This window comes from Pteropus alecto, unplaced genomic scaffold (assembly GCF_000325575.1).
Source record: "Pteropus alecto unplaced genomic scaffold, ASM32557v1 scaffold107, whole genome shotgun sequence".
Taxonomy (NCBI): domain Eukaryota; kingdom Metazoa; phylum Chordata; class Mammalia; order Chiroptera; family Pteropodidae; genus Pteropus; species Pteropus alecto.
In genome coordinates this window covers 387,304-396,572 of record NW_006440619.1, presented here as the reverse complement: position 1 = coordinate 396,572, position 9,269 = coordinate 387,304, and positions in this window count along the sequence as shown.

Genomic DNA, 9,269 nt, shown 5'->3' with positions numbered 1-9,269 from the left:
ATAAGACTGGCAGCTGATTTCTCAAAAGAAACTATGCAGGATAGAAGAGCTTGGCAAAAAATATTTGACAGGATAAAGATCCAGGATCTACAACCAAAAATAATTTATCCAGCAAAGCTATCATTTAGAATTGAAGGACAGATAAAGAGCTTCCCAGGCAAAAATAAGCTAAAGGAATTTATCACCACTATGTATTACAGAAAATGTTGGACTTCTTTAAGAAGAAAAACATATATCAAAAACAGGAATAAAGAATGCTAACAACTATATTCCTATCAATAAGTACCTTAAATGGCAAAAAAAAATTAGGTGCTCCAACCAAAGATAGAGTGGCTGAAAGAATAAGAAAACAAGATCCCTATATATGAAAAGGAAGAAGATGGAAAAAGATAATGCTTTGACGGATCTAGAAGGTATTTAAGTCAGACAGAGAAAGATAAACACTATATGATTTCACTTATATGTGGAATTTAAGGAATAAAAAGAACAAACTAATCAAAAACAGACTCACAAATATAGTGGACAATTTGGTAATGAACATAGGGGCGGGGGGTTTGGGGGGCTGGGAGAATGGGTTGAAGGGTTAACGAAGTACAAATTTGTAGCTGGTGGATGGTCACAGGAATGGGGAGCATGGCATAGGGAATGCAATTAGCATTAACACATTGGCTAGGTGGAGGGTCAGGGGAGAGAGGGAGCAATTGGGAGAAGCATTTTACTAACTATATAGATGTCTAACCAATGTATGGTATACCTGAAACTAATTAAAATTTAAAAAAAGAAGTAATACTAACAGTGATAATAATAACTATTTATAATAGCTCTAGAATCTATCCATAATTAAAGGAAAGCCTTCCTTTGAGCCAACATTCCTCTCTAGCTACTCCTTCATTTCTCTGTTCCTCTTTGGAGCCAAATGTTTCAAAAGAATTGTCTGTGTAACCTATCTGCAATTCCTTACCTCCCTATTCCCTTTTAATCTATTCTTGTCTGGCTTCTGGCCACACTACTCCAATGAAACTATTCATGTTATTGTAACAAGCAGCCTCCATATTGCCAAACCCAACAAACATTTCTCTATCTACGTCTTACCTGAATTCCTTGTAGTATTTGGCATAGTTAACCATTCCTTTTATCTTAAAACATTTTCTTCTTTTGATATTGTGACATAACATGCTGATCCCCCACCCCCACCTCACTGGTTGCTCTTGTTTAGTCTCCTTTGCAGATTTCTCCAGACTATGGCTTCTAATCCCACCTATATGGTGATAATTCCTAAATTTACTTCTCTAGTAAAAACTCTCATCTGAGCTCATAACATGCATATTTTACTATCTACTTGGCATCTACATTTGGATATCTAATGAATACCTTAAACTTACTATGTCAAGAACTCTTGATAGACCCCCAACCAGCTCCTGTCCCTATCTTCTCTATTTCAGTATGTCACCAATACTTATTCAGTCACTTAAAACAGAATTAATTCTTTCCTTTTCCTCACTTCAACAACATACCTAGAAGTCTTATTGACTCTAACTCTAAAGTTTATATAGAATATCTCCCTTCAGTGCATCACAACTGCTACTACCTACATCCAGGCCTATCCTAGATTATGGAAGAAGTTTCCTGACTTGTCTCCTTACCTCCTCTCTGTATTCTTCTATCACATTATCCACATAGCAGCAAAATTGATCTTATTGAATCCTTCAATGGTTTCCCATTTGGCTTTTTAAATAAAAGCCAAATTCTTTATTTTGGCTATGCATAAGCAACTCTTGCTCCTCAATAAGTAAATAGAAGGCTTGAACAACACTATACACTAACTAAACCTAACATACATCTATAGAGCATTCCAAATGGTAACAGTAGAACACATAATCTTCTCAAAGTGCATGTAGAACACTCTCTAGGACAGACTATGCTGGACCATAAAACAAGCCTCAAAACATTTAAAATGATTGAAATCCTGCAAGGTGTATTCTCTACCACAAAGGAATGAAATTAAAAATAAATTATAGAATGAGATTTGGGAAATTCACAAAGATGTGGAAATTAAAACACTTCCAAACAACAGATAGGTCAAAGAAATAATCACAATATAAATTAGAAAATATTTGATATGAATGAAAGCAAAACCACAACATACCAAAACTTATGGAATGCAGCTAAAGCAGTGCGTAGAGAGAAATTTATAGCCGTAAGTTCTTTATTGAAGAGGAAGAGGAAGAAGAAGAAGAAGAAGAAGAAGAAGAAGAAGAAAAAGAAGAAGAAGAAGAAGAAGAAGAAGAAGAAGAAGAAATATCTCAAATCAATACCCTAAACTTTCACCTTAAGAAAATAGGAGAACAAAAGGGTGAACTAAACCCAAGACAAAGAAAAGAAAGGAAATAATAAAGATTAGAATGGAGATAAATAAAATGGAGAATATAAAAACAATAGTGAAAATTAATGAAACAAAAGTTGTTTGTTTGACAAATGTTGGGGAGAACGTAGACAAAATGGAACCCTCGTGCACTGTTGGTGAGATTGCAAATTGGTGTAGCCACTATGGAAAACGGTATGGCAGTTCCTCAAAGAAATTAAAAATATAACTACCTATTGACCCAGAAATTCTGCTTCTGGGTATTTATCCAAAAAAAATCCAAAACATTAATTCGAAAAGATACATTCACACCTATGTTCATTGCAGCATTATTTACTGTAGCCAAGACATGGAAGCAACCTAAGCGCCCATCAATAGATGGATAAAGAAGGGTGGTACATATATACAATGGAATATTACTTGGCCATAAAACAAGAACGAAATCTTACTATTTTTGATGACATGGATAGACCTGAAAGATATTATGCTAAGTGAAATAAGTCAGACAGGGAAAGACAAATACCATATGAATTCACTTATATGGGGAATCTAAAGAACAAAATAAATGAACATAATAAATCGCTCATAGATACAGAGAACAAATGAATTGTTGCCAGATGGGTAGTAGGGTGAAAAAGGTGAAGGTATTAAAAAGTACAAATCGATAGTTACAAAATAGTCACAGGCATGTAAAGTACAGCATAAGGCATAAAGTCAATAATATCGTAATAACTATGTAGGATGCCAGGTGGGAACTAGACTTATTAGGGAGATCGCTTTGTAAATTATATAAATGTCTAACCACTATGCTATACACTTGAAACTAATATAAAACAATATTGAAATAAAAAAATTGGTTGTTTGAAAAGAACAGCAAAATCGAAAGCCTTTAGTTAGACTGACAAAGAAAAAAAGAGAAGACTCAAATTACTAAAATCAGAAATAAAAGAGGAAACATTACTACAGAATTTACAAAACTAAAAAGGATTAGAAAAGAATATTATAAACAATTGTGTGCCAACAAATAAGACAACTTAATTAATATAAAAAAACTCCTAGAAACTCACAAATTACATAAAATTACAAAAACTGACTCAAAAACTCATGGACATGGACAATAGACTAGTGATTACCGGAGGGTGGGGGAGAGAGGGGAGGTAGATGGGGTAAAAGTGGTCAAATATGTGGTGACAGAAAGAAATCTAACTATGGGTGGTGAACACACAATGCTATATATATATATATACCGTATATATATATACCGTATATATACATACGGTATATTTATATCATATATATCTTATTGCATTTTGTTAACCAATGTCACCATTAAAAAAAACGACTCAAAAAATTAAAATTGTAGACCTATAACAAATAACAAGATTGAGTCAATAATTTTTTTTGAAATTTCCCAACACACCAGGACCAGATGGCTTCACTGGTGAACTCTACCATACTTTTAAAGAAGAGTTAATACCAAATTTTTCTCAAACTTATTCAAAATATAGAAGAAAAAGTTCCCAACCCATTTTATGAAGCCGATATTATCCTTAAACCAAGCCAGATAAAGATGCCACAAGAAAACTCAAACAAATATTTCTTATGAATATAGGTGAAACTCAACAAAATACTAGTAGATTGACTCAGCAACATATAAAAAGGATTATACACCATGAACAAGTGGGATTCATCCTAGGATTGGAAGGTAGTTTAACATCCAAAAATTAATTAACGTAATACACCATATCAAAGGCAAAAGAAGAAACCCATATGATCTTTTCATCAGACACAGATAAAGCATTTGACAAAGCCCAACATTTTATGGAAAAATAAAAAACACTCAACAAACTAGAAATAGAACAGAACTTCCTCAACCTAATAAAAGGCATCTATGAAAAACCCACAGCTAACATCATACTTAATAGTGAAAGACTGAAAGCTTTCCGCCTGATTTCAGGAATAAGACAGGAATGTCTACTGTCACCAGTTTTATCCAACATTGAAGGTTTTAGTCTCAAAGATTAGACAAGAAAAAGAAATAAAAGACACCCAGATTGAAATGGAAGAGGTAAAAATATCTATTTGCAGATGACATAATTTTATACAGTATTCTCCCCTTATCCACTGGGGTTATATTCCATGACCACCAGCAGATGCCTGAAACCATGGGTAGTACCGAACTCTATACATATACTATGTTTTTTGTTTGTTTGTTTCCTATACATACGTACCTTTTCACTTAAAGAAAGCACTTTACAGCTTCTCTTTGGCACATCCAAGCTCCCAGCATCACTACTCTTATGCTTTGGGCCATTATTAAGTAAAATAAGGGTTATTTGAACACAAGCACTGTGATACCAAGACAGTTGAGCTGATAACCTAGACAACTACTAAGTGATTAACGGGCAGGTAGCACCTACAGCGTTGTCCTACACTGGACAAAGGAATGATTCATGTCCCGGTTTGGACAGAGTAGGATTGCTCAATATTTCATCATGCTACTCAGAATGGCATGCAATCTAAAACTCATGAATTATTTATTTCTGGAATTTTCTATTTAATATTTTTGTTCCGTGGTTGACCACTGGTAACTGAAATTGTAGAAAGCGAAACCACAGATAAGGGGAGACTATTTTATATAGAAAATACTAAAACATCCAATAAAAGAACTATTAGAACTAATAAGTTCAGCCAGCTTATAGGATAGAAAGTCAACATACAAAAACCAGTTATATTTTTATAAAATGAGCAATCTGAAAACTGAAATTAATAAAACAATTCCATCTACAACAAAGAATAAAATGCTTAAAAATAAAGTTAACAAAAGAAGTGCAAAATTATACTCTGAAACTACAAACATTGTTGAAAGAAATTAAAATAGCCCTTAATAAATGGAGAGAAATCCCATGTTCATGGATTGGAAGACATAGTATGGTTAAGATACCAATACTCCTCAAATAGATCTACATTAAATACAACCCCTATCAAAATCTCAACTTGCCATTTTGCAGAAATTAACAAGACGATACTGAAAGTAATATGGAAATGCAAGAGTCCCAAAACAACCAACACGATCTTGTAAAAGAAGAACAAATTTAGAGGACTCACGCTTCCCAGTTTCAAAAGTTGCTAGAAACCTATAGTAATCAAAAGAGTGTGGTGCTGGCACAAAAATTGATGTATAGATCCATGTCATAGAATTGAGGGGCCAGAAATAAATCCTAAACTTTTATTTTTTATTGTTTTTTGACAAGAGAGCCAAGTTATTTAACAGGAAAGGAAGAGGTTTTTTTCAACAGATATTGTCGCAACAACTGAATATCCACATGGAAAAGAATGAGTTTGGACCCCTTTCTCACAATATATGCAAAAATTAACTCATAATGGGTCAAAGACTGAAATGAAGGAGCTGAAACTATGGAAAGGAAACATCGGTGTAAATCTTCATGACCTTATATTTGGCAATGGTTTCTTAGATATCATACCAAAAGTACAAGCAACAAAAGAATAAAATGATAAATTGGACTATATTGAAATTAAAAACTTTTTTTGCTCAAGGGACACCATTAAGAAAGTGAAAAGACAGCCCACAGAATGGAATAAAATATTTGAAAAGAATATGTCTGATAAGGGACTATCCAGAACATATTAAAAAAAATCTTTCAACCTGATAATAAGAAGACAAATAATTCAATTTTAAAATGGGCAAAAGATTTGAATAAACTTTTCTCCATAAAAGATATACAAATGCTGATAAGCACGTGAAAAGCTGCACAACATTGTTAGCAGTGAAATGCAAATCAAAACTACAAAATACCACTTCACACCCACTAGGATGACTACAATTTTAAAAAAGATAAAAACAAGTATTGGCAAAGACATGAAAAAATTGGAGCCCTCACACACTGCAGGTGGGATTTTAAAATGATGCAGCCAGTTTGGAGAACAACCTGGCAGTTCCTCAAAAGGTTAAATATGAAGTTACCATATAACCCAGAAATCCACCAAGACACCTTAAAACATACATACACACAGAAACTTATACACAAATGTTCATTGCAGCATGATTCATGATAATCAAAAAGTGGAAACAACCCAGTCAGTCAATTAATGAATGGATAAACAAAATGTAATATATCCATATAATGGAATATTCTTCAACCATAAAAAAAAGAATGAAACATTGATAGATACTACAACATGGAACAATTTTGAAAACATTATTCTAAATGAAATAAGGCAGACACAAAAGAATAAATATTGTATGATTCCATTTCTTCGAAATGTCCAGAATATGCAAATTTATAGAAACAGAAAGTGGATTATTAATTGCTAGGGGCTGGGGTGCGGTGGGGGGCAGAATGGAGAGTGACTGTTAATGGGTTTGGAGTTTCTTTTGGGGTGATGAAAGTGTTTCAAAATTACATTGGTGGTTACACAACTCTCTGAATATGCTAAAAACCATTAAATTGTACAATTTAAATAGGTATATTGTGTGCCTTGTGAATTATATCTCCATAAAAAGAAGAAAAACAATCAGAGATGTTTGGGGGAATTATAATGCAGGAAAATTTCAAGCCCTTATAAAAGCCATATGCCACCATGAGGCATCTGCAGTAGAAATGACAGCATGGGAGGTGGTGGTTAATTAGAAAGAGGCCCATCAAGTGGCATGGAAGAAGTCCAGAATTCCTTGTCGGGAACCTGTGGAGAATGTAAAAGGCAGCTGAGGATTAAGAGGCAGCATACCTGTCAGAACTTGCTATGGCAGGGGATGAACATCCAGTCAGTGACTGGATGGAGGATATGCTGAACTTTGGAGGGTTAGTGGACCACTAGGAGCTGAGGTAGGAATCCTGGACAGTGAGTAAGGAGACACAGCTGAGCTTTCTGACACAGTCATTGTGCATTGCCCATAGTGAGAGAATGAGCCATAAATTATGAACATTTAAGCAGTGGATACAGTAAGGCAAAGTGAGATAGACTTCAGTTAGGATTCTGAAGAGGTTATGTCATGAGTGATTTTGACCCTGAAGAGGTTTATTCACTGCCATGAGTGATTTTGAACTTTAAACTGAAAACAGGTATCCCCTGGTTTTTGAAAGTTTGCCTTATGCCACTTCGCTTTTACTCAAGACCTACATTAGTACTTATTTTCACTAACAGGAGGAAATCTGAAGAGGATTTTTGCTTTTACAAAAAAAAATTCAAACAGCAAAAAATAGCGTTCAGTGTTTGTTTTGCAGCAGCCCTGTAGAGACAGCACCGCTGCTCCCCAAGCAGCAAGAGTGGCCCTGCCCAGCTCTCCCCGGGAACGGGAACTATATGTAGCATCTCAGCATCTGTGAGCATCTGTGTTTTATCTTGATTTATTCCATGTATCCATTAGCAAGATGTGCCTTCAGGTATCGGAAAAGCCTAAGAGAGCTCTTAAGAGTGTTATGCTTAGTGTAAAACTGGACATGGTTAAGCATTCTGATTACGGTGAATGAAATAAAGACATTGTGCATGCGTCGAACTTACCTGCATTCACCATTTGTACTATTTATATGCAGAGAGAAAGAATCTTGAAAGCTCCTGAAGTTACTGTTGTTTCTGCTAGTAGCAAAGTGGTCTCTTTTAGTCAGCATCCAGTAATGTATAAAGTTGAAAGTCTATTGCTTGAATGGATTGATGGACTTACAAAGTGTAGTGTTTATTTATCATATTATTCCTGATTTGTTAACACATTTTGTTAATGATATTTTGGCTTTTGTATATTATTTGCTATGATTTAATAGGTTATCTTTAGGATCTTGGAACTCTTGAAAAGTTTTCCATATAAACTAATGGTAATTGCTTCTTTGCTTTATGCCACTTTAGCTTACAAAAGTTTTCCTATGGACGTTCTACTTTCAGATAGCAGGAGAAACCTGTATTCGCACAAGAGACTTCTAATTCAGAACACATTTTTGTATTTTAATTGACGTTAAACTTCACTCTGCCCAACCTGTATCTCCAGGCAACGGGAATAAATGCTATGGAATATAATGAGATTAGTTATAGAAAAACAACGATATGTTCATAATTAAATTTGGATGTGGGGCACAGTTATAGTATATACATTTTCACACTTCATTATATGCATAGAGGATAGTAGATGAAGTCTTTAAAGAAAAGAGAAATAAGAAAAATAGTCAAGTAATGATTATCCAAACTGTAGTAGACATCTTCATGTTTTCTTTGCTCATGACTTCTCTAACTGCCCAAAATAATACTCATTTTGGCCATCTCCTTCCTAAAAAGCTTTCCTTTCCAATCCACAACTAGCTAATTTTGTTAATTCTTCTACATTCGGTATACATATTAGAATGACTAAATCTCATTAAGACGTTTATATACCTTTGTCTCAAGGAAATAGGTGGTAAAAGACGTTCAATTAGTTTGCACTCCAGTTGTCTATAGAAGATATAAATGAAACAAAGAAAAATCCACAGTAAATCATGGTACTTTGTTCATTAAGGTATTCATTCGGTAAAGGATTCAGGAGGGAAGGATCTGTTTTGCATTTAGGAAAACAAAAGCTAATTTATCAATTTGAATTGAATAGTAGGTAAAGAATTTCATTATTTATTCATATATTCATTCAAATATAAAACTGATGGCCACCTCTACCACCACAACCATGTATTATATACGTACAAGGTTAGATCAAACTGGTAGCTAATAATTTTACATTCTGCAGTTGTTCAAGGATAGAAGTTGAGAAAGTTTGGTGACAAGATAAAAATAACACTTGTTTGGGCAGAAATGGACGGTTTTTGTTTTTTTTTCCACTGAATTATATGAATGTTACTCATGTCACCCACACCCCAGGAACCTAAGAAAATAATTTTGCAACATTATCAAATGCTTAATTCTCATCAAA